We start from the raw sequence: 27,665 nt of genomic DNA, 5'->3' as shown, positions 1-27,665 counted from the left end.
AACTTATCTCAAGTTATTTTTCAATTGCTAGTTTGAATTCACTCCTAGTAAAAATAAAGTCAGAATATTTAATTCATCTTTTATCACAACAAAAAATATGATTTTTCTATAAAAAATATAACACCAACTTTTTTGACCAACTTTTGCATAGTTAACAGATGACAACTTTGTCATACAAAATATATCCAAGAAAATCCACACAAAGAAGTGTGTAGTAATTTACCCAAAGTAGTAGGTAAATATCTGGGTGCAGAATAGTGGTCCGCAAAGCAGCCTCAATTTAGAACTGTCAAAGCGGAACCAATAACTATGAATAATCTTAATCCTGTATTATCACTGCGCTTCATAGATACATAATCTCGTAACTTCCATTCGGTTGCTCTTCTGATTCACAAAATTCCTCCCACTTCTGACACAATTTTTCGTCTGGTTGAAAACAAAAATGGACTATTTTGGTCGCCCATCGTCTAGTCTACGAACATAAAAAGCGCATAGAACTTATTTTTTCAGCGAAAACTTCAATATCATCAGATCCAACATGTGTCAAAACGAGTCACTTCAGCAGCAAAAAATTATGTCACGCTTGAGCTTGAACATAGCCTTCTACTTTGTTTATGTTTACAGCTGTAGTGCAGTTGTAATAGTGAGGAGCAGTAGGGATCATTCGGATATTACGTTACGCATTCTGTCTTTTCAGCACCCAGGTAAATATCATAAAAATTAAAAAAAATACCAAAAATTTCATAAATTTGCTAATTTGTTTAAGGAAACTGCTCTGTAACGATCTCAAGTTATAGGTATTTTATGATAATCTGGATTTTAAAAATTTACAGTTTGGGCTGTTACAAAATATATTTAATATTTTTGTCTCCCCCCTTAAAAATTGTATTTTTTTTTCAAAAAGCTTAAAAATTTCAATGGAAACTGAATTGCAATCAGCTGCAATCAATTCAAAATGCATTCCCCTGCGTTAAAAATAATTTTAAGCAGGTTTAGGTTGATTTAAAAATATTTAAAGTTTTGAAAATTATCAATGTTTATTATCGCAAAATGTTTTTTTTTCGCTAAAAATTTTTGTTTTCGTCAAATCTTACATTTTTTGAAAATGTATGATTGCAATATAACTGAACAAGTGAAAAATAAAGGAAATGTATTACAGCAAGCAAATTTTCGAACTTCTGAAAAAAAATGTTTTTCAGACCACACACACACACACACACTTGAAGATTTTCTTTAAAAAATGTTTCCAGTTCTTGGAATCAATCAATAAAATCGGCTAAAAAACTTATTATTTCAAGTCTCCTAAAACATATCGAATTTACACGAAAAAAAATCTATTAAGGAAATTCAAATTTTTGGGGATGCAAAAACAAATTAAAAAATCTAGAATAGTTTTTTCCGTGTACCAATTTGTTTCTAAAAGTTCTAATGATAACCACTATTCTACCATGAGTTTTTTGTTGTTGTTGTGTGTCAGAAATTTGCTTTGTTCAACAAACTTTAACAAAAACAATAGTTGTGAATTTTTGCAAGGTGTAAGAATTGAAGGATCAATATTTCATTAAATAGATAAGTGGAATTAGAACGGAAAATAGTAAACTTACACTTTTTAAGAGGTGAAATTACACATTTCCAGGGTATTTTTTAAGGGTCATTAAGGCATGGGATTTCTCATGTTTTTAGGACCTTTTCAAATTTCATTTAATTTATTTCAACACTTGTGTGACGTTACTACCCTAAGCTGAAATGTGGACTACCTTTCAACAGCTGATTACTTCAATGTTGGGAACAGAGTTGATGGGGGCTGAAAGAATCGAATGATTTTTTACTGTATATAACGATTTTGTTTTTGCTGGTGCACTCACGACAAAGTTTCGAAACAATTTCCCCTCGAATCAAGCACCAATTTGTGAGCTCTCATCAAAATTCCGACTAGTTCGAGCTCAAGTTCGCAAATTAGCCCCAACCTACTCACATGAGTTGCATTTTTCATCCGACAAACCGAGCCAAATTAGCAACATCGTTGACATTCTCCAGGGCCGACGTAATTAATTGCACCTACCGCACACCAGCACCGACGTCTCTGGATAATGGATTCGGAACGGAAAAGTGGTTTTGTCGATTGTTGGTTTATCTCGCATGTGCCCGTTGTCGTGTTGGGGCCTGTCTAATGTCTGTGTCTTCGATATCGATTGACAGTCCAGCCGGGGATGGGTGATTCGAGAGCATTTGATGGATGAAACAGATTTAAGGGTTGGTTGGGGTGTCTTGGAACGGGTTTCATTGTGATTTTGTGTTGTTCTACTCTTCTACTGTTGTGTTGTTTGAGTCATCTAGTACTATTATTCATCTCTTCTTTTTTCTGTTGTCCTATTTCCTAGTAACATTTTAGGTTTTAAGTAGGCCATAAAAGCCCATTTAGGCTGCATGAAGGTTTTCAGAACCCTAATAAAACCTGTGAATTCAAAAATGTTACTAGAGTTGTGCTGTTTTTATGTTGTTCTGTTGTTCTGTTGTTTTGTTGTTCTGTTGTTCTTTTGCTTTTTTCATAAAGTTTACTTTTTAAATTTTTTTTCCAGGCTAATGGCTTTTTAATCCTGTTTGAGAGTCTGAAGTTGAGACCGGTTCAACATGTGCCATAACATTAACGTCCGCACGTTACCAGTTTCATAATCAAAATGCTAATGTATTCCATCTTGTGGCAGATTGTTTCTCCGATATGATTGATAAAACGGCGAACGGGGCCAGAATGTTAAAATAAATTCCAATCTCTTTTACGACAACAAACCAGTTCTCAATTCCGCTCGAAGTTGACCAATTAAAATCACAGCACATAAAACGATGCATAATTGATTTACCTGTAAAAGAGAGAGAAAGAGAAAAAGATCGATTAAATTAAATTTTCCAAAAATTCGCACAGCAATGTAATCATGTTAACATTGTTGTCATTGTCGGGATTGTTTTAAAGTTTCCGCCATCTGCGAGTATTTACATGTCACACGGTGAAGCACCACTTGGGTTCCTTGTTCGCACTTTTGCAAACCCAACATGATCAAAGGGCTCGCCGGAATCAGGCATCAGGCGTCCGGTGCATTTAACCCCTTTTTGCATGAGTTGGTTTTGAAGTGTCGTGTACACATATCGGAGCAGAGCACGCGCTAAAGAGCTTTCCAGTAATTTTACATCGTTTTGATGTGAAAAACGCAATGTTGAGCAAACCATTCTATTGAAGTGTCACAAAACTTTCAAATGACTTCTTTGAAACTAAAAAAAATGTTAAATTGTTAAATTGTTAAATTGTTAAATTGTTAAATTGTTAAATTGTTAAATTGTTAAATTGTTAAATTGTTAAATTGTTAAATTGTTAAATTGTTAAATTGTTAAATTGTTAAATTGTTAAATTGTTAAATTGTTAAATTGTTAAATTGTTAAATTGTTAAATTGTTAAATTGTTAAATTGTTAAATTGTTAAATTGTTAAATTGTTAAATTGTTAAATTGTTAAATTGTTAAATTGTTAAATTGTTAAATTGTTAAATTGTTAAATTGTTAAATTGTTAAATTGTTAAATTGTTAAATTGTTAAATTGTTAAATTGTTAAATTGTTAAATTGTTAAATTGTTAAATTGTTAAATTGTTAAATTGTTAAATCGTTAAATTGTTAAATTGTTAAATTGTTAAATTGTTAAATTGTTAAATTGTTAAATTGTTAAATTGTTAAATTGTTAAATTGTTAAATTGTTAAATTGTTAAATTGTTAAATTGTTAAATTGTTAAATTGTTAAATTGTTAAATTGTTAAATTGTTAAATTGTTAAATTGTTAAATTGTTAAATTGTTAAATTGTTAAATTGTTAAATTGTTAAATTGTTAAATTGTTAAATTGTTAAATTGTTAAATTGTTAAATTGTTAAATTGTTAAACTGTTAAACTGTTAAATTGTTAAACTGTTAAATTGTTAAATTGTTAAATTGTTAAATTGTTAAATTGTTAAATTGTTAAACTGTTAAAATTGTTAAATTGTTAAATTGTTAAATTGTTAAATTGTTAAATTGTTAAATTGTTAAATTGTTAAATTGTTAAACTGTTAAATTGTTAAATTGTTAAATTGTTAAATTGTTAAATTGTTAAATTGTTAAATTGTTAAATTGTTAAATTGTTAAATTGTTAAATTGTTAAATTGTTAAATTGTTAAATTGTTAAATTGTTAAATTGTTAAATTGTTAAATTGTTAAATTGTTAAATTGTTAAATTGTTAAATTGTTAAATTGTTAAATTGTTAAATTGTTAAATTGTTAAATTGTTAAATTGTTAAATTGTTAAATTGTTAAATTGTTAAATTGTTTAATTGTTAAATTGTTAAATTGTTAAATTGTTAAATTGTTAAATTGTTAAATTGTTAAATTGTTAAATTGTTAAATTGTTAAATTGTTAAATTGTTAAATTGTTAAATTGTTAAATTGTTAAATTGTTAAATTGTTAAATTGTTAAATTGTTTAATTGTTAAATTGTTAAATTGTTAAATTGTTAAATTGTTAAATTGTTAAATTGTTAAATTGTTAAATTGTTAAATTGTTAAATTGTTAAATTGTTAAATTGTTAAATTGTTAAATTGTTAAATTGTTAAATTGTTAAATTGTTAAATTGTTAAATTGTTAAATTGTTAAATTGTTAAATTGTTAAATTGTTAAATTGTTAAATTGTTAAATTGTTAAATTGTTAAATTGTTAAATTGTTAAATTGTTAAATTGTTAAATTGTTAAATTGTTAAATTGTTAAATTGTTAAATTGTTATCCTGTACTATTATAAAGTTTTATTTTAAGCACATGCCATTCCAAGTTTAACATAATCTTAAACGCTTATGTTCCACTTCTGAATTCATGAATGAGAACGACCCTGGTCCAAACACATCATCTTGACTCCGGAGAAGATGGTCCTCGACATCCAAATTTAGTCCAAGAGAAGCAAGAAGCAAAAAACAAATGGGCAGAAGCTTCCATATTTGCATACCAGTCCGGTTAAATCAACAACGAGATTTACAAATCCAGCACGAACCGATTAATTCAAGTGTCATTCAGCACACCTTGGCCCGGGCCAATTGACTAAAAACGCGGGACAGAATAATTGGCTTGGTTGGACTGACCAGTGAACAGCAAAACGAAAACATTTGAACACCACCTGATGGTGGGTTGGAATGTTTTTTTGCTCTTTTGAACGATGATTGATGAATATTATTTATAGAAATGAGAAAAAAATAGTGCAATGAGGTTGCAAAAAATAATCCAACGTCAAAGCATGTGTAATTGTTTGTTTTGACAGAGATGAATGAGATCTAGATAGAAGAATCATTACGAATTTGTATTTCAAACTTTGTGTCATGACTTCTATCAATATATGCCCAAGCCACGTGTCCAACAGGAAACAACTCAAATACCACCTGCTGACCAGGAAAGTGCACAAATTACTGCGCTCTCCCTAATCGTTCAGGCTGTCTTGGCCATAATGTACTCCTCCAAATTTATGCCCCTCGTAAAAGGAGCCATCGAATCAACAATAAATGGTGGTGCATAAAATTGACAGCATCAGCAGTATATCGCCACGCAATCGTGTTCTCTCTTGACACTTTCTTGGTTTTATTTTGAGAAAGCTTTGAAAATCATTCCAGAAAATTGTCATTTAGCTTGCTTGGGGCGTATCCATGACAAACCTCCAAAAAAAACTTTAATCCAAATTAAACAATTAACAGTACGTCAACAGTCCACAACTGCAACCAAACATAAGTGTATAGATCTAGCTAGTACAATCACACACAAGGTGGGACCTAACGACCGTAGCTGGATGTCTCCAGAGTCTGGAATAAGTTATGACTTTGTTGTTCAACTTAACTTCCTCTCTTTTCTCCCGGGGAGCTCCATGCTGGTACCTGGGGACCTCACTTGTAATGTCACAAGATGTTATAAGTTTTGGGGGTGCATTTCGGCAGCCGTCGTGCCGTGAAAAAGCATGCCTGCTTGAAAAAGAGATTTGTTGCAGGAGGAAAATGAAGGATTTTTCTCGAGGAGTGAGGCTTGTGTTTGTGAGAAAACTTTTGGAACATATAGTCACTAACTGCATGATTTGATTTGGCTTGAATGTTTTCATAAATCAATTGATACGACTAGACAGTAGAGGATTTATAGCTTTGAAAACTTAAATAAAAATGTTTGGAAAACAATCCATTTAGGGTATTTGTGATGCACTCTGCTCTGCCAAGTACTCTGCTCTACACAATTGTAAAAATCATTCTGTAAAATGTCCTTGCAATTCGACAGAATTTCTGAACTTTGAAATGTGTTTTTTTTTTTTGTTCTTTAAATTAAAATTTATATTCGCGATCAAAAGCTCAAAAATTCCGACAGATGGCGCAAAGCATCGAAGAATGACGATTCAAATTTTCGCTGTTCGGTTACATAGGAATGCAAACTTAAAATTGAATTTACAGCTCATAGAACAACTTTTGAGAAAAAATTCAAGTAGTACGATTGTTAACTCTTTGCCCTCTATAAATTAACGCAATAAAAAAAAATGAAAAAAAAATAATTTTGAAAAAATAATATTGTTTAAAATGAATTTTTGCTCAAAAGTTGTTTTCAACGCTGGAATTTAACAAAACAGAATTCGCATACATAACCTCAAAGGGCGGAAATTTCAATCGACATTCTTCGCTCTGTTCTGCTACTCAACACTAGGTGTCGCCTGTCGTTTGGCTCTTGAACGGCAATTTAAGCTGAAGGAATGCATTTTTGACAGTTCAAATCCTTAAGACCGGTTTCAAGATTTTGAACTGTCATCTTCATGAAGAATTTTAAAGCTACTGATTGGTAAAAAATCAAAAATGCATTTAAAAAAACTAGCAAAATCTATAATAAAACTACCAACTTAAAAATTAACAAACTAACAAACAGCTCACATTTTTTTCGCGATTTTTATTTTGTTTATTTGGTTTGGGAGCGTTCTTTCATTACGTAACGCAGTTGGGTTGGAGGCCGTGTTACGGTCCAAACATTAAAAAAAATGTATGGACATTTTGTAACGTGTCTAAAAATCCAATTTTTTGCGTTACGTACATAGAAAAAAAGTTGAGTTTTGGAATGTTGAAAATTTGGTAGGTTGAATATTACCTCTTTTTTTTGAGTAATATTACATAAAAAGTGTGTAAAAATGTAAACCTCATGAATATTCATCATAAACTGATGAAAATTCATCATTTTCTGGGGTAGAATAAATCATTTTTTTGACACAAAATCGGTCACCATTTCCTGATAAATATTGCGCCTTGCAGCAATTTGTAGAGTTTTGTGTCAATCGTGCTAGGCCTAGATTTTTTCATCACACTGCTTTGCAGGACTGAGAACTGTCAACTTTGCGCACTTTGCACCTCAGTAGAGTGCTGCGGGAAAATTTTCATCACAGTTGGCAAACCGAATTTCCATCACACCATCAAAACAAAACAAGTGTAATATATCGACTTCTGACCGCAATCTAGTCATCAAGCTGTGGTGGTCGAGGCAGATAAGTCATTGAGATGGTCTGTTAAAGGTTCATGGATCGATTCTTGTGGTTGCCACTTTTGGTTGTTTTTTTTGGTGGATTATTTTTTTCTATTTAGTTCGAGGGCATAATTCTATCGACCATCTCGAGCTATGTTCAATGAGACCGTAAACGGTACGGCTATTCTCACGTCCCGAGGCCATGAATTTGCTGAAAACCTAGCTAAAAACCAATGGATTGTAGACGAAAGAAGCCTTTTTATTTTTCAGTAAAAACAGTACTAAATACTCTAAATTACCGTATTTGTGGTAGAACCGGGAAGAACATATTTTTTTCGAAAGACTATATTAGCAGGATTAAATGTTTTAAATAGCATTGGTAAAAAGTTTGAACAAACTCCAGGGAGGCCAATGATAACAAATCACCCTCTCCGACGGAGAAACTCCGGACATCCGTCTATCTCGGATTGATCTGCATGGGTAGCGTGAATCCCGGACAGTTGCTTCTTACCGCCGTCTGTCACCTTCCCATCCCCTTCTCCAGGACCATAGGACGATAACTACTGGCCTTCATCGCCCTGAAGGAACCCTCTTAGCAGCGCCGGATCAGCCGGATGGTGTACCGATCCAAGTAGTGGAGACGTTCGCTGATTGTCCACCATCCGCCCAGCAAAAAGACAAAGATTCACCGTAAGCCAAGATGCCGGCGCAACACCGCTGCATCCCGGTACCGAAGACCACGATTCCACAGTCGAAACAAGTCGTTGTCCCTCCACTTATCCGGTCCAAAACACTTTTCTGAGCTGGACGAGCTTTCTGAACTTCCAAAAATAAACAAATAAATAAACAGCCAGCCATAGCAACGGTTATCGTCGTCATCACTGTGAAGAAAAATCACTGTGATGAAAAAATACTGTGATGAAAATAATTGCGCAAGACTCTAGTAAAGTGCAAAATGCGCAATATTACCAACATTTTTTTTCTGTGTAGTAAAAGAGCGTTCCCTTCGGATGAAAAATTGTCCGTGACAAACGAACTTAATAATTAAACTTAATACTAACGAACTCAATACTTAAACTTCCTTAATAACACTTTTGTGTAAAAAATATCGAAAAATGTTCAGTTGTTTATACAGTTCGTGAAGGAACACCACACCCAGAACTGCGCATCGGCATACGAGAGGATAAAGAGCAAGATTCGGTAGTAAAATGGTACTGTGTGCGGACGGAGAGGATAAATCCCGAAATTACCGAGAGTACTTTACTCATGGTTCATTTTCCAAAAAAGTTCATCTATCAAAAAAAAAAGTACCGGTACCGAGACTCGAACCCAAGACCTTCGGCATATTGAACCGTGCCTTTGCCGTATGGGCCACCATGGTTCGGTGACAAAGTGGCGTTCATTTGTCCATATAAGCCACTCAATAGAATGAACTGTTGCAATGAACGAATGAAGACGCAAGAGGACTAACTATACTCTCGCAAAATAGCACTTTCCTCACGTTTCTTTTCGTGAGGACTATCCCCTCGTTCTTTAACTTTGGGTGCACTAATGCCAAACATATTTTCGAATTGGCTGAGGAAATTTTTTTTTTCTTTATTAACGTCATGATTCGAATTCCCGGACGCTTCGAAACCCGGACACTTCACCTTTTTTTATCAATTATTTGGATATAAGTTCGCATTATGAGTGTCAAAACTGTGTCATTTGATGAATTCCAACATCAACTTTCATTTAAAGTTTGTTTGAACGCTGTAGTTAATGCAAAAGCAATTAAATACAATAAAATTATAAGTTTACCAAAAATGCGAAACATTTCACTTGAAATATTTCATAGGCTTTCGAAGCACCGGGAAGGCAAAGCAGACATTTATGGTTTCGATTTCCCTAAATTCTGGCAAATTTTAATATAAACTATCGATTGTTTTGATGTTAACAGCTTATTTGAGACCTGAATAATGCCATTCACTAACATTTCAGTCCAAATTTGTGCGATTCATAAGTAAAATCGAGTGTCCGGATTTCGAATCAGCTTTTATCAGTGTCCGGGAATCGAAGCACAACAAGTCATTTTAATTTTAAAATTCTGATGAAAAATTGTTAGAAAAGACCAAATTTGCATGCATTTTCTTGAAACTGACTGTTTATACTACATCCTTATGATATTTCTAGATTTCCAACTTATTACATGATTTTTTGCCAGCTATAACAAAAATGATATGCTACTAAGTGTCCGAATTTCGAATCATGACGTTAGTCTTTGGTGATTGACTTATTTTTCTACTCACAATTTCTGCCAAATTATTGGTTCGACACAATGTTAGACATTTAAACTTTTGATTATTTTCTCTTCTTTCTACAAATATAAGTTTGACATTTGAGAATTAATAATAACAACGAATCGATAGTTTCCGAGATATCGCAAGTTGAAATAAGGACTGATTTGAAAACAATGAGAAATACTAATTTTTCAAAAAACATAAATCAAGACAAACTTTCTAAAAGAGCGTTATTCTGTATTTTCGGTGCCTTTTCAAAGCAGTGATTTGTAAAAAAAATACACACACACACAAGTAAGAGAATATGAGTTAGTTCAGAGTTATCATTTAAAATCAACGAAGTCCCCCAACATACAACATGGTCCATAATGCAAGGCCACATGCCACAAATACCCCATCCGGAAATCTCCCAACAAACTGCACCAGTTCACGGGCTGCTGCTTTGCATAAAAGGTCCCTCCAGCCGGCAGCCGCGGTCGGAATATGTATGCCAAGGTGTACCGGACGACGCGGAATTGGCAGAACAGACTCCCGCTAGTTTGGCAACGCGCCATCCAGCCAGAATCGAAATCGAGTGAGAGCAGCAAAATTTCGCTGTCTAGCCGAGCTGTCTGTCTGTCCCGCTTTGCGCTTCGAAAATCCATAAATAATTTTGCCCCCGCAGCAGCATGGCAACATGGCACTAAACATAAACCCAGGGTCTATGTATAGACACGGGCACGACCGACCATCATGGCTCATAGATTTTCCTTTTTGGAAGAAACGAGAAAATCATGTATCACGACGACGACGATTTGTGCTGACTGGAGAGGCTTCCGGAAGAAAGGGCAGGTTTTGGAGGAGTAATCAATTTGTGCAACATTTGGGCCCAAATCGACCGGACTTTTTTTTTTGGTTGTTGATGTCGGATTCCGGAAGATGGCACGGTGCTGATGATGGCCCAGCATGATTATGATTCATTGAATCGATGTTGCTGCTCCCGGGCAGGTTGATCCATCTTGGCTTGACTGCTGGAAAGTTCTTAGGGTATGGTAATGCGGCCGAACGAACTTGCGGCTGCTGAATTATTGATGAACACCGAAACGACCCGGTAGACGACCGAAGGACCGCTGATGACAAGGACCGTGACTTTTGGACAGCTGCAGCCGTTGTTGGTCATCAAAGTTGGAAGATACGACACGGAGTCTCGAGAGTTGTGCATTGCTTCCTGATTATCCTTTTCCAATATTAAAGGAATCGAGGCAGGTGGAAATCGGAGTGGGCTATAGTTTCAAGTTATGGGGGTCATTATAATGTTATAGGCTTGGTTTTCCATAGAATGTTAAAAAATTATACAAATTGAAATAATTGAAAGGGATAAAATTTTAATCAGCCTTTCTAGAGTCAACAAAACTGGTTTGAAAAAAAGTCTCTTATGTAACAGAAATCATCTCGTTTTAATGTTTTGTTTGTATAACTAATCTGTGAATTGTTCCAAAGTTTGGTTTAGTTTGGTTGCCACAGTCCCGAGTTATATTTACAACTGTTTACGGTAGCCAATCTTGTACGTGTGTCAAACTTGTTCTGACCTGAAATTCCTTTGGCCAGTTGTTGCACTTACAGCAATTTTCAGGGTATATCAATTTTACAATTTTACAATTTTACAATTTTACAATTTTACAATTTTACAATTTTACAATTTTACAATTTTACAATTTTACAATTTTACAATTTTACAATTTTACAATTTTACAACTTTACAATTTTACAATTTTACAATTTTACAATTTTACAATTTTACAATTTTACAATTTTACAATTTTACAATTTTACAATTTTACAATTTTACAATTTTACAATTTTACAATTTTACAATTTTACAATTTTACAATTTTACAATTTTACAATTTTACAATTTTACAATTTTACAATTTTACAATTTTACAATTTTACAATTTTACAATTTTACAATTTTACAATTTTACAATTTTACAATTTTACAATTTTACAATTTTACAATTTTACAATTTTACAATTTTACAATTTTACAATTTTACAATTTTACAATTTTACGATTTTACAATTTTACAATTTTACAATTTTACAATATATGATTTTTTTATTTTGATATGTTCTATAGTTTCTACTAACATTACTAAATCAAGTTCCCATCAAGTTCAAACGATTTCGAATTCAGTTTCAAACGATTTGTTTTCTAAATAAATAAAAGATAAACATGTACAAATACATGTTGCAATTGAAATTTATCAAAGGACCACAAAAAAAAATAAAGCAGATCAATTTTGTTTTCATACATGTATTTCAAATTACAGAAATAAATAAATACATTTCATTCGTAATAAAAAATCTTCAGTCTCCAAACAAAGGCCTCTCCGTCAATACCGTCCAGTCCAGTCCAGAAATTCGGCATCTGAAATGACAAAACGATACATTTGTAATTATTTGTAATACATTATTTGTTAACGTTCTCAAAACTTACTTTACTAATCCATCCAAAATTCATCGCATTTAATCATACATTCGTCATCGGATATCATCATCATCATCGTCTTCTTCGTCATATAATCGTCATCATCATCAGTAACTGAAAAACGCTCCTAACTAGAAACAGCTCATGAAACGAGAAAAAACATTAAACAATTCAAACAAAAACAAGCAAACAAATAACCGCGCAACACATCGAACCACAAAACAAATGGCGCAACCACATCGAAAATTTTGAATACCGCAATCGCAGCAACCAGGGCAAAGAATTCGTACGAGAATTTTGACAGGAGTAACACCAAAAATATTTTATTTTTTTGGAATTTTGTTTGGGAAGTTCCGGAACAGATTCTGAGGAATCGTTCACCGGAATCGAGTACTGTTTTGGAATAGAGGATTCCAAAACGGTATACTCTTGAACCTGTGCCAAATCTGAAAAACGGACTGATCTTTTAGAATTTGAAAATACTTTTAAATTTGGTTGTTCCGGAACTTCCTCCAAACTAATTTTGCGAACATAACGTTCTGGCGGTTCCAAGATGGAAGCCGTTGGTTCCGAAAATTCAACTGAATCGATTACCATTGATTCCTCAACCGGATCCACCGATGTTTCGGAATTTTCCAAAGAATCGTCGTTTAAATTTTGCTCCATGACCGGTGGATCCGGTATCGGAACTACGGTAATCTCTTCGATTTGGCCCTCGATTCCCCCTGAAATAGACAAATCATTCAAAGTAGAATTTTGATCTACGGACGGTTCCGGAATCGGAACCGCCGCAGTAATGTCCAAAGAGTTATTCAAAGGAAAAGGAATTTCAATTACCACTGGGGCTTCCGGAACCGGATCCGCCGGTTCATCAGAATGGTCAAAACAAGAGTCAGTTAAATTTTGTTCCAGAACCGGCGGATCCGGTTCCGGAATTCCCCCCGCCAAGTCATCGCCCCCGTCAACCCGTCCGCCACCCGCAACCCGGTCAACGTCCGTTTCTTCCGTACGCGGAGTGGCCAACTCCTCGACCGTACTGGCCTCTTCGGCGGCCGCAGCGGCCTTCCGCCCTTTACGGCGAGACATTTTCGCACCCATTTCTCCGCCTATCTGAAATGAGAGAGAGAGAGAGAGAGAGATATTAGTAAGTGCGTCTAACCTCACCAACGTCCCAAGCGGGTATGGCTGAACAGCGGGTCTGCACTTGACCTACACACCTTTCAGATTGTTATTTTCTCGTAACTATGGCTACCATGGTTACGCGAGTCGTCCTTGGTGATCGTTGTTGTTTTTCGCGGTTGATTTTGGTCGGCTCCTGCGATCAACGCGGAAAAAAATGTTTGGGCGGCTGTCAAATGTCGATTGCAAGGTCGTCGTTTTACTTCATTACATTTACATTTTCAGCAAATCTTTCCGGTGTAGTGAATGGTTCCCGCAGCTCATTTATGAAGAATCATTGGTCCTATTTCGGGAACGGTTCCAGCGGAGATCCGGAGAGAAGAAAAATCCATGAATTGGAATCAAACAATCGAATTTATTTTATAAATGAATCATTTCAGGTGATGAAAGCCTCAACAAGCTTGCTGATATAATCCTGCTGGACAAGAAGAGATCAGACTGAGCCATTAAAAAAAATCGTTTCTCAAACCTGCTCTTAATAACCACTTTGCCAATCATCAATTTTCGTTCTCAACAATAATTTATCTTCGACGTCTGCCAATAACTAGTCGCCGTTTTGTGCCTGTAAGATGCCTAATTTGTCTAAGCCCCTGATCATGACACCGGCAAACAACACGACAAGAGTTATGTTAACCAATCTATACGCCAAACTTGAAATCAGCCATTCCATCAAACACACTCCCGAAACTATTGACCTCAGCCTCTCAGTAGCGGAATCTATCGGTCGAACAGCCCGAAAAAATCACTTGATGGAAGCGCGCGCCGCCGTTCGGCTCAAATTACTCCCACCGATTCTGTCATAGATAACAATTAATGGCTTCATCCAGCGCGTCAGTGTCGGTGGCACTGACTGTATCGAACCCATTCCAAACCTCCTGTTTGAACTTGGGCCATGTAGTTTATCAATACTCGCCCAAAGACTTTCATCAATCATTGTCAATTTCGGCGCGGAAAACTCAAACGCGAGCGGGGCGCTCGATTTACTCTCCGAGATATGCCACTCACCCCTTCAGACCCAAACCAAACAGCCAATCTGATCTGGGCAAGTTGGAGTATCTCTACTCTTTGAAGATTTTTATTGATAGATTTAGGGGAGGGAGGTCAGTTGGATTTCGTATGTGAATTGAATTTATTAAGTTGTACAACAACTTCAAATTCTCGTAGATTTTTGTTAAATCAAAAATATATATTTAGCACAAAAATAGGAAGCAATACCCTAACATCGAAGAGAGCTGGTCAAACACGCCCCGGAACCAATGCTAGGGCGTATAATAGTTGTTATCAGTTTGATCTCTGTTTTTCTCTCCTTTCCTATATCACTCCGCACACTTGCCCCCCGATGATGCGTGATGGCCAATCAAAAGTTGTAAACTTTACGAAACAGGAAAGCGGGATTGGGAAGGCATTTGGGGGGTAAAAGTTTTTCCTCTGCTGATAGGTTTTAGAGGAGAGTTGACCATTTTTGTTTCATTTCTCTTTAGCATTTATTATGGTAGATTTTAAAGGCTTTATTTCAAAAAATAATATTTTTTTTATTATGTGTCAAATCACAATCCTCGATTTCTCAGATTGATATAAATATGTTAGTGTCAAGTTTTACCTTTTCAGAATCTTAACCTTCAACAGTTTTTTTTAACAGATGAGAAATTTCTTACTGGAAGAGAATTTTACCATTCTTGTAAAAAATTAACCTATACAGCTAAAAAAATAGTTATCAAGCAGCGTGTAAAAGGCCTAGGTGCAAAATAAATATTGCATGATTTTATGCAATTTTATGTGATTTTACACCCTGAAATATGTAGCCCATCAGTATGGGAAACCTACTTGACCGAAATGTCAAGCTCATATATGCGTTTATTCTCACAGCTTTTCATCGGTCTGATGGCCGAGTGGGCTAAGGCGCCAGTCCTTACTGTTGGTGCTGGGTTTGAATTCCGTCGGATGCATTTTTTTTGTGTTTGTACATGCAGTGTGTAATATTAAGTGTTTATTTTGACGAAGGTGATGTGTATGCTTTTGCATGCGATTTTTCCATCGGATTTTTTGCTGTGTAGAGTTCAATTCAAAGCAATAAAACATAAAAATAAAACACAAAGATTTTTTAAATTAAAAAGCATGTTTAAAACGCTTTAAAAAAAATAATATTAAAATTGTAATTACATGGCATAGTTTTTCTTAAATGCATTGTTTTTTTTATAGAGGATTGAAAAAGACAACTTTTGAACTATGGCCTATGACCCAGCAGTGGCATAAAAAATGATAGTTGAGTGCTATTTAACTTTATTTTAACCAAAACAACTATTTGTTGCTGTTTCTTTTTCATTTCAACTAGAGGTCCAATCTTCAAAGTTTCTTAGACAAATTTATCGGAAATTTTCTCAATTTTTCTCAAAAATGGCAACACTGTCAAATATGTTTTGCCCTTGCTGGGTCATAGCTAAAAAGGAGTTTTTTGGTGATTCTCTACAATATATTTTTTAAAATATCAAAGATTTAACTTTTTTTTGTGAAAATCTATTTATTCTTACTGTGTTAAAATGTGAAAAAATGTGCGCATTTTTTAGAATTAACTTTTTCCCTGAATCATCTTTGCTTAAACAATTTCCGAAGACACCTAATTCAAAAGAATTTTTTTTCTCAAGATACCCTTTTGTATGAACAAGTGTCAAATTTTCTTTGGCCTTTACAAAGTTTAACTCAAACATGAATAATAAAATGTTAAAACTCGATTTCTGAGAATGCTCATATACTTAAATCATTAGGTTTAAAAATCGCAGTCGTGTATCGAAAAATAATCAGGAACAAAAAAACTTGTTTTGACTTAACCGCCAAACGACCGATTTTTTTTTCGTTTTATTTTATGTTTCCGTGTTCAAGAAGTCGTTATGAGCATGTTTTGTTCTACGAAAAACTGCATTTTTCTTGGTTTTTGTTGCTCTTGTTCCATTTTTAATATTTTTATTTGGATTTTCTTGTTAATGTTTTGTTTGTTTCCTATAATATTCAGCCTTTTCTACCACCTCCTATCATTACCATTTCCTTTTTGAGTTTTTAAATATTTTTACTGTCTCTTTTTATTTTTTGCTTTTTTTTATTTTCTACAAAAGAATGGTACTATTATAATTTAAATAGCAATACAAATGCGTAGAGTCTAGTCTGGGACATAACAAAAATTATTGCATATTTGTTTTAACATAACATACAGCAAATGTTAGTGAAAAGCAAAGTTTACCCAAGAAAAAATATTTAAAAAAAAAACGCTGACAAAGTCACATCAAACAAGTAAAACTTCAAACCCTAAAAATCCTATACATCAAGAGTTTTTATGTCCAATTCATTTTAAAGATCAAACATTGGTTGAAAAATTGATCTTTTGCGAAATTTTAGATCGACATTGCCACATGAAACAAGTCAAATTATTAAACCAAAGATTTCCTGAAATTATGAGAATTATCTTTCTAAAATTCATAATTTATTTAAAACGATTTTTAGGGTAAAGATTTGATTTTTTAGGGTTAAGATTTGCTACACAAACTAATTTCGTCAAAACATATCATACATTTACTTCAAATACTATTAAGTATAATGTGCCATATGGGGTCCACAAAATACAATTTTTCAAAAAGTTTTTTATTTACAAAACTTCTCAAGAAGCCAAATTTAGCATGAAATTCTAAGGCTTCTACAAATTTTATTCAATGTTTTTCGTCCCTATGCAATAAAAATGATATAAAATGAATTTCAAATAGTTTAGAATGGTCTGACATATGGCGTCGCGGTGTTCATCAAGCTTTCATAGCATGCTAAGGAAAATTTGATGCTTTTTTAGGGAAAACCGTTGATTCCGGAGACATTGGATTGTTTGCCGATGCGCCAGCTCTAGGTACAACGAATCCGTATGCTCTCTTCGGGAAAAGTGTTCTCCAGACCATTCCCTTTAGGCCTGACCATACCAGAAATTGGCGCGTGATTTTCCCAGACCTGTAGGAGCGTTTGAACAAAAAGTTCCAATTTCCCATAGTAATTCCCATGTAAACTTTAACCCTGATGCGCGCAGCCAGTTCACAACCAAATGAGCTGATATTTGGCATGAAAGTCCCAATGGGCATGCCCTACAAGGGGAACCACACTAAAACTTGATCCAAGAACTTTTTGAAAAACGTACCCACCCTAATATATATTGAATATATACATTATGAAACTAACATTGATGGTGTAAAATTGGGTCATACAATTTCTGCATTTCTGGAGTTTTTTTAAAGGTCCAATAAACCAAATTTCCAGTTTCTGCTTTTGGGGTGTTTTTGAAACCGCCTTGAGTTTTTAATTTGGTTTATTGGACCTTTTAAAAAAAACTCCAGATTTTTGTATGAACCAATCTCACCCCTAGACCCAATGTCGCCCCTGATGACTGTACTCGTAAAACAAGTTGTATGTCGAGCTAAAAATTCTGATGTTGGCAAAATTCAGTATTTTAAAAACAATACGGCACACACACAGATTCTATGCATAATCCATCCCCAGTCTCCCCTTCAAAAAGCTTCGTTCCAGGAGCAGCGTTCAGAAACTCACAATCTTCTCCGCAAGTCCAACTTTTTGACGGCCCAGCCAGGGCTGATAAGGGCGCTTACTTTATGTGAGCAGAACCAATAATGGCCAAAGATGGTCTATATTTATTTCCGTACTTTTGTGAAATGTGACCAGCTCTATTCCAAAATCAAAGCACAACACTACCAGTCCAGTTTTACTTTAGTGATAACTTTTTGGGGGAGAAAGGAGCAGAGAAAGCTTAAACGGTTTATCAGAGAATAAAACTTTGTTACGAAACTAAACATTCCCGGGGTCGATCGCGTCGCAAAAGATGCCGTCTAGTCTGGGTGTATAATATTATCATTATTCATACACGAATTGACATTTGCCGTGTCTGTCCCGTTCGGTCCTGCAGGTCAGTCCGGGAGTCCGTAATGTGGTCTTGTTGGACCAGCTGTTACCTTGCCAGTTGTTGCTGTTGTTGGTTCAGTCAATCGGAATAACACCCGGTAATTTGCACCCCGTCCCAGAGTAGTTGCAGGTTGTCCAACACTCCCGGGACCTGGACACGGCTTGGCTGCGATAAATCATTCCAGAGTTGTTGAAATGTGGTGAGGTTTTCATTTGCTCGGAAATTTAAAATTATAATAATTAAAACACTTTTTTCCAAAAGTTTTTTTTGTATCAAAATAAAAATTGCTGATTGAAATTTAATAGTTACGAACCACCCTAACATGCAAACAACTCTAATTTATTGCGGTTAGGTATTCCCTGCAGGTGAAATCTCAAATGGACAGATAAAAATAGTCCCGCTATAACCAATTCATCAATTTGCAGCAATATCTAATTGAGATATCGGAAATCGTGTGCCGCCGTAAAATTGCAACGATAAACCCTCAAATGCAGCTGCTGGATTGTCCTAACCTAGAACCGTCCCAAGAGCGAAAGGGAAAGGTGCGAAACGGCGTAAGCGGCAATAAATTTTCGGATCTGGTCGATGTAAAAATACCTTCTACCGAGTGGATTATTACAGTCACAGTCAGATTGCTTCACATTATTGATTTATTGCACTGTTATTCCATCGCGCTCTGCGCGGCTTTGCAGCATATATTAGATCAGCAAGTCAAATTGATTTGAGTGGCACTTTGTTGGTTTTATTTTTATTTTTGGGATTATTGGAAAGTGGCGATTTTGCGCGCGGTCCGGAAGAATTTGGAAGATGGTTCTGGTAGCTGGCCAAATGTAGCGGAATTTCTTAAACGTTGACAAATGTTTTGAATAATTATTACAAATTGAGAAAGCTGCGTCTTGTTTCTTTTCAAAAACCAAACAAATTTCAAAAAATAAGGGTTGATCAAGTTTTAATTTCAAAAATAAAAAAAATCTAATCTATCTTATTTAATCTAATCCAAAAAATCATATTTGGCTTGTAGGGTACGTTATCCATTAGTGGACCCCTTTCCTATAGTGGACCCTCTGAAGGGTTTTTGATGAAAAATTCAATAAAATCACAATTTCAAGCGTGTTGTTGTCTACAAATCTTTTATTTGGCATGTTCAGCATCATTTAAAACAATGTTGACTGACATTGAATTGTCCTTTTCACCAAAATAAGTGTTTTTAGTTCGACATCTGAAATCAGCCATGGCCACTAGCATTTTCACAACAAAACTGCATTTATATTTTATGATTGAATTAATCATCCAATCATTTTTTGACTTATTATTTAACTTCAGCAAGTCGAAATAATATAAGTTTAAGTAACTTTACTAAAATAAAACGAAGAACTGCTCATTTTCGAGCAAAAATTTGGGGGGTCCAATATAGGACAACGAAAATCCAAACTTTGCCAAAAGTGGACCCCTGTTAATTTAACTTACAAAAAAAAAGAAAACTGTGTATTTAAGCAAAAGTTTCTCTTAAACATACAAAGAATGCTTGTTGTAATCAACTTAAACGCATATTTTTTCAATTATGAGTATAAATATAGCTGTTTTCATGTTAAAAGTACCAAAAATGCTGAAGCCGTAAAAATTTATAATTAATCAAAACTATAGTTGATTGTACTTAATGAAGCATCATAAATGCAGTTTGAAATGATATTTTATAATAATAAATCAATAACAACACATTTTTTTAAATAAACATGCGTGATTTTATCAGCAACTGTAAACAATTCTATTATTTAGTTTCGGTCAACCATTTATGTAATTAATATGGAAAAATTTTGCATCAAGATTACTTTTTTTAATTATTTTTATGTTTATAGTGGTTTTTGAAACGTTTTCTCTGATCTTTTTCGAAAATAAATGTTTTTAAATGTCTGTTAGGTTTTTTGTTGTTTAAAGCCAAATTTGTTAACAAAACATATTTTTTTATAATGAAAAGTGAGCAAAATCCATCCTTTATTCATCATATCTATCATTAGACCTACACCATGCATCAAAACATCAAATATCGGTTAAATTTGGTATAAAAATAACAGTTTGCCTATAGTGGACCCGGGTCCACAATCGGATTATGGACCCGGGTCCACTATAGGAAAAGGGGGTCCATAACAAGGCAAAAACTTTTTTCAAATGGCTATTTTTCTGCTCAAAAACAAATAAATGATGAAACAAATAATCAAAATTGTTCAAAAGACTTCAGATTTCATTGTTTTGTACAAAGGGGTATGAAAAAGTGCTTAAAATATTGAAAATTTGTGAAAAATGTGCTTCGGCTCTACTAGGGGGTCCACTAATGGTTAAAATACCCTATGCTTTTTAAATTCTAGGAACATTCTTCCCGATTTTGAGAACAAATTTCGTAACGATGTTTTCTCAAAATGGAAAAAATGGAACCTACAAATGCCAAAAACAGAATTGTACTTTAATTGAGTGATTAATACAAATGGACCGTTTTGAATATTTAATGGAACGCATACCAAATTACAAAATGTTAAAGAAGTTATGGCATGCTTTGCCTTTGATTTGTTTCATTTTTTCTTACACTGAAAAAATAAAACTACCAAATTCCTACATTCTAGGAATTTTGGCTCCTTTCCTTATTAAGTAATCCAAAAAACCCGATTACTAAACAAGGAAAAGATGCAAAATTCCTAGAATAAAGGAATTTGGTACTATTTTTTTTTTATTTCGTTGTATATGGAAATATGACAAAACGTGAAAAAAATGGTACCATTTTTTAAAGAAATAAAGTCATTTATGAAAACTTAAAACTAATTTTACTTACCTATGAATCTTAGTTTATGATTTTTTGTTGAAATTGTTTTCAAATTTGATAGAATACTCAAACTTCGATGGTTTGACACCAACTGTTGTCAAACGAACGGGGTCACTTTTAGTTTGACACCTCTTTAACACGGAGCTTACACACACTACCAAGCGCTTGTTTTGTGACAATTCGTCAGCGTAGTTGAACACTGTACAACTTAAGTCACAAAACTACCAGCAACACTGCACAGCACAGTTTATCCCACTTTGTTTGGCTCATTACCAAATGAAACAGATGTTCTGTCCAAAAGCAAAACCAAAATCAAAACGAAAAAAAAAGTTTGGCGCGAAAATACACATCAATCCGAAATCCGAAAGCCAATTCCTGCAATCCCCGTGCCAAACAAATTCCTTCCGTCCGTCATCCAGCACCACATGGTCTGGTGTGGTATTTGTTTACAAACTGCGTCTATTTACTTTATTGCCTGTCATTTGCAGCAATAAGCCACACTTTACTGCCCGACGACCTTTTTCTTTGCAACCGTCCATCCAGCTATCTATCCGAGTAATTTCCGAGCTGGGGTTCAATCTTCTGTTTATTTTCATGGTTCGTGGTAATCGTGTACCCAGGCGTCGTGTGTATTTGCACAGTTTATTGGACCAAATTTATGAGGTTTGCCTTTTTTGCGTGTCCGCACGTGGCGGTCCTTGTTACTTTGATTTTGTAACAATTCAGTTTAAAATTGAATTGATTTGGGTTTTTTTTCATAGATTTTTATTTTGTTTTCGGAAATTTGGTACGTGACAGGACCATAAATAAATCATCCATTAAATTTTATTCGCTTTTTTCCTGCGTCATGGTGTCGCATTCCCAAGAAAAGTCATTCCAGCAAACAAGCAAACATTGTGTAGGTAGCGAGCCAGAACATTTTCGATTTTCAACCTGTCTACACCAATTCACTTCACCTGGTGCTCCGTTCCAGGACGCCGGTTGGACAAGCTTATCGCTTATCGGATTCGTTTTTGTGTTAGTTTAGTGCATAGACTAATATTCAAGATGAACAACTTTATGATGTCTTGCTTACTGGCAACACTGACCTGAAAATAACAATTTGCTGTTTGTTTTGCCTTCCTCTCTGAGGTAAGGCTATAATCCTGCTCTAAAATTGAACTTTTTATTAAAAGCTCGAAAACCCACCTTGATGTATACATATCGACTCAGAATCGAAAACTGAAAAAAATGTCTGTGTGTATGTGTGTGGGTATGTGTGTGTGTATGTGTGTGTGTATGTGACCAATAATGTCACTCAGTTTTCTCAGCACTGGCTGAACCGATTTTGACCAAACCAGTCGCATTTGACTTGGTTTAGGGTCCCATACGGTGTTATTGAATTGTTTGAAGTTTTGATAAGTAGTTCAAAAGTTATGTATAAAAATGTGTTTTCGCATATTTTCGGAAGATGAATAAATGGCAGTAAACTGAACCAAACATCATCATGTTATACATCGTTATTTAGGTAATTGAAAGACCTTTCCAACGAGTCCACAATATTGAAGATCTGGCAACCCTGTCTCGAGTTATAACCACTTAAGTGATATTTATGTAATTTTTTGAAGCCGGATCTCACTTAAATGTATGTAAACGATGTCCGGATCCATCATCCGACCCATCGTTGGTTAGGTAATCGAGAGACCTTTCCAACGAGTCCAAAACATTAAAGATCTGGCAACCCTGTCTCGAGTTCTGACCACTTAAGTGATATTTATGTACTTTTTTGTAGCCGGATCTCACTTAAATGTATGTAAACAATGTCCGGATCCACCATCCGACCCATCGTTGGTTAGGTAATCAAAAGATCTTTCCAACGAGTATTAAACATTGAAGATCTGACAACCATGTCTCGAGTTCTGACCACTTAAGCGATATTTATGTACTTTTTTGTAGCCGGATCTCACTTAAATGTATGTAAACAATGTCCGGGGCCATCATCCGACCCATCGTTGGTTAGGTAATTGAAAGACCTTTCCAATGAGTCCACAACATTGAAGATCTGGCAACCCTGTCTCGAGTTCTGACCACTTAAGTGATATTTATGTACTTTTTTGAAGCCGGATCTCACTTAAATGTATGTAAACGATGTCCGGATCCATCATGCGACCAATTGTTGGTTAGGTAATCGAAAGTCCTTTCCAACGAGTCCAAAACATTAAAGATCTGGCAACCCTGTCTCGAGTTCTGACCACTTAAGTGATATTTATGTACTTTTTTTGTAGCCGGATCTCACTTAAATGTATGTCAACAATGTCCGGATCCATCATCCGACCCATCGTTGATTAGGTAATCGAGAGACCTTTCCAACGAGTCCACAACATTGAAGATCTGGCCACCCTGTCTCGAGTTATAACCACTTAAGTGATATTTATGTACTTTTTTTGTAGCTGGATCTCATTTAAATGTATGTAAACAATGTCCGGATCCATCATCCGACCCATCGTTGATTAGGTAATCGAGAGACCTTTCCAACGAGTCCACAACATTGAAGATCTGGCAACCCTGTCTCGAGTTCTGACCACTTAAGTGATATTTATGTACTTTTTTGAAGCCGGATCTCACTTAAATGTATGTAAACGATGTCCGGAACCATCATCCGACCCATTGGTTAGGTAATCGAAAGACCTTTCCAACGAGTCCAAAACATTAAAGATCTGGCAACCCTGTCTCGAGTTCTGACCACTTATAATGCCACTTATGAGCCCTTGAGTGATATGTGTGTTTTTTTTTTGGATCAAATTTGAGTCCAAACCTAGGTCCAAACCCATCATATTACATATCACCCATTGTTGGAAAAGAGTGAGGAAGGCACCAACCACATAGGTGGATTAAGTTAGTTTTTTAATTTCACATTGAATACATGAATACCTTCCATCGGATGAGGAAGTAAAATGTCGGTCCCGGCCTTGGTTGTTAGGCCGTTAAGTCATTCCAGGTGTAGGAGTTGTCTCCATGCCATAAGTACAAACAACACACCAAACCAAGCCTACTCCGGTGGAATCGCTGGCGGCGGTTGGACTCGCAATCCAAAGGTCGTCAGTTCAAACACTGGGGTGGAAGGTTCCTTGGAGTAAAAAGAGGTTTGGGTGCTCTCCCCATTCCCATTCCCCATTCGAGCAGGTTCGAGCAGAAACTTGCAATAGAGACCACAAAAGACCCGGGGGTCGTTAATGTGGATGGTTTGATTTTTTTGAATACATGATAAAATTAGAAAAATTGGCAGCGCAATCCAAAAGTTACAAATGAGACTCTCGAACTGTCAAATGAAGTAGCCATTTGAAAGCTGTCGTGTGTCAATTAGATCTCCTGGATTGAGATTTCATTGACTTCTATTGTTAAAAGTTGTTAAAGAATCATTAAACGAATGCACCATCAACTTTTTACAGTCATTTTCAAGAAAACCACCGTCTACAATCCAACTCTCTGCTTCACCTGTGTCAGCAAACACATTTCTTTAATTCGATATTTTTGTTGTCCCTGTGGTCCGAACGGAGCCAGCAACTTTAGCAGCGATGAACCGGATAGACCTGTCCCTGTGCCAACCATAAAACACGTTCTTTTTTGTTGCGGATTTCATCTTCTTATCTCGCGAAGGTTCTTCAGGATGCTAAAAGCTGGGATGCAACAGGTTGCTTTGACGTTCACGCTCCGAAGAATGCTGTTGGAGTGTAAATTGTTGACTCCGGGCGATGGTGCGTTGAAAGATGGAGATAATTCGGAGACGACTCTCGGATTCCATTAGTTTCTTTGCTAATTCGTTTGAATTTAAGGTAGGGGTAGTGGCCAAGGGATGTGAAGCTGTCAGTTTGCGCGCGATAGCGTTGCATTTTATGAATGAGCTTTAACATAAATTTGTCGGGAGCGAAATGCATTGAAACTTAATGCCATCGATATTTTTTTTTTAAATTTTGTTAAATTTATAGACAACTTTGATGGAGGTAGATAAACTTGTTTGGTTCAATACTACAAACTGGATAGAGTCCTTCTGGATTATTTCGCCAGAATTAAATAAATATCATGGAATCAGAGAAAGATCTAATCTAATTTTTTTTCTGCAGGTAAAGCCAAAGTTCAAATCAATTGTCTTTCTTGTTGCAAATAAACAATTCAAATGTTATTTCTTTTCATCAAAATTACACCACTTGACCTCTTCCAATCCATTGCGGCACTCAACGTGTTGCATCCACTTGGAAAGAGCTGAGCGGATTTCTTTTCATACGCATTCCAATTTTGAAGCATCATCCTAAATATTCAGTACTCCCCATTCAATTCGGCGGAAGCTCTTTCCAATATCTCTTTCAAAGGGGGGTTATCTGCTTCTCCACTACACTATACTTTTCAACCGGGTGCAATCGATCGGAAGTGGCAAAAGAGCAGAGATCCCAAAAGTGCTGAAGCATTTCTGATGCGGATCAATCGCGATGCCTCGGCGGTTGGGTTGGTGTTTTGGGGAGTTTGACCGCCACCGGTCTTTTGTTTAACCACCGAAAACCGAACCCCTAGCTGTGGTGTACTGTTTCCGTTCTGAAGTTGGAATCTTCTGATGAACATCATCATTGACGTGATGCGGAACTAGAATTTCCGACTAGGAGTTCTACACCCAAACCAAAGACCTCTAACTTCCAATACAATTTGCTTGTCATAACATTGATTGGTGCAAAAATTATCACTTTTGCAGTTTGACAGTTCACCATGTAAACTAATGTCAAAAACATAAACAATGACTTTTAAACCCCGCCGTTTGACACGCTTGATTTTTAAAACCCGCCAAACAAATCGCAGCAAACTGGTGGTTGCTCAGGGAAAATTTCCTAGTCATAAATTTTATGTTTTCCTTTGAAACGGTGGTGATTTTTCGTTCGCACAGTTGTTCCTGGTTTCTAGATTCTCTAGATGGCACCTGTTTGATTTTTATTGAAGAAAAGGCTTGGGTTTTTCATATAAAACGCAATTAATGGAGGTGGTTCTTAAATATGTTTTTTTTTGTTCGCTCATCCGTTTGCACCCCGTTTCATAAGAATACAACGACACTTCTGTAAAGAGATCAATAATTTACCTGAATATTGGTTTTGGGTTTTTGGTTGGCTTAACAGCTAAAATTCACGTCAGAAAGCAAATCTTTACCTCAGATCTGGTTTGTTTAACGCTATTCTTGCTCCAGTACAATGAATTGATGAAAGCTTAAAAAGTAGTGAAAAAAGATAAAAAAAAAACAATATTTGCATTTGATTCGATTTCATGTTTAATCCTTGAGCCTTATTTTTTATTTCAAGTAGAATAATTTTCAAGAGAGACATATTGAAAAGGTGCTGATCAATTCCAAAATAATTTTTATTAATGATTTCGATTTAAAGGCATACAACACACAAACACCCCTCCCCAAGGGGTAGGACACAGAGTAACTAAGTGACTCAATTTTACAAAATTACTCAATGTGGCTCAAAGTTACTCAATCTTCCTCATGATTCTTTTTTCACCGAGTTACGGAATCTGTGAAATAACCAGCTTTTGACAGAAGAGCGTGTTTACAAATAAATTAGTAATATTTTAACCATTTTCACGCCACGATGCTGATGCTAAAGTGCAGTGAGTCAACGAAACCCGGAACAAACTATTCCGCCTGTTACGGATTGTGTAGTGTTGATCGTCGCCGCCGGTACCGGTGAATTTGAGACTGGTATTATTTCAAAAATTTCTCCAAAAACGGACACTCTCGAGAGAATGCCTTGTCGCCTTCACGCTCGGTATCAAACAGCTGATCGTCGAGCCAAGCCCCCGTTGTACGAGGCCCGTTTTGGGGAATCAAGAAGGAAGTCTAAAAGATCGGCTACAACCCAGCCGTCGTCGCTATCGTGCCCATCTCCGGATGGCACGGAGATAACATGCTGGAACCGTCCACCAAGATGTACTTGTTTCAAGCATGGGCCATCAAGCGTAAGAGGGCAAGGCTGACAGCAAGTGCCCCACCGACAAGCCCCTTCATCTGGAGCGGGAACCGGTGTGAACAAGCCCGGTATCGCCATCGTCTTCGTCCCGGCCAACCTGACCGCTGAAGTCAAGTCCGTCGAAATGCACGAAGAACGTGTCCGTCAAGGAACTGCGTCGTGGAACTGCGAACTCACCGCCCAGGTCATCGTGCTGAACCATCCCGGTCAGATCTCCAACGGATACACCCCAGTGCTGGATTGCCACACCGCTTGCGAGTTCAGCGAGACCAAGAAGAAGGATGGAGACATCTGAAGCAGTCGCTCCGATTTTTTCTTATTTTTACCAGAGACTAAGCGAATAATGCGTTTTTTGTGTGTGTGTTTTTTTTTTTTGTTTTTTTTATTTATTTTGCTCCAAAATCATACCTAGACCCTTGGCAGAGTGACGACACGAATCTTAGCGGTACCCTTCTGCACCTTGACCTC

General features: G+C 35.7%; 1 protein-coding gene across 9 annotated transcripts in view; it reads right to left on the bottom strand.

Annotated features, from left to right (window-relative positions):
- The window catches only part of LOC119769486, a 192,736-nt gene that overhangs the window by 141,871 nt on the left and 23,200 nt on the right, over nucleotides 1-27,665 (bottom strand). For 4 of the 9 annotated variants that reach the window (XR_005278380.1, XR_005278381.1, XR_005278383.1 and 1 more), the window contains 3 exons: nucleotides 13,495-13,739; nucleotides 12,287-13,387; nucleotides 12,088-12,217 (listed from right to left, as the gene is read on the bottom strand). The exons of 4 other annotated variants lie outside the window; for them this stretch is intronic. The gene's annotated coding sequence lies outside the window, so the exon portion shown is untranslated. Of the gene's footprint in view, nucleotides 1-12,087; nucleotides 12,218-12,286; nucleotides 13,388-13,494; nucleotides 13,740-27,665 lie in introns of those variants that run through there. One more of the 9 variants, XR_005278379.1, reaches the window with a different exon arrangement.

This window comes from Culex quinquefasciatus, chromosome 3 (genome assembly GCF_015732765.1).
Source record: "Culex quinquefasciatus strain JHB chromosome 3, VPISU_Cqui_1.0_pri_paternal, whole genome shotgun sequence".
In the NCBI taxonomy this organism is placed as follows: Eukaryota; Metazoa; Arthropoda; class Insecta; order Diptera; family Culicidae; genus Culex; species Culex quinquefasciatus.
This window is presented reverse-complemented; position numbering and strand designations above follow the sequence as displayed.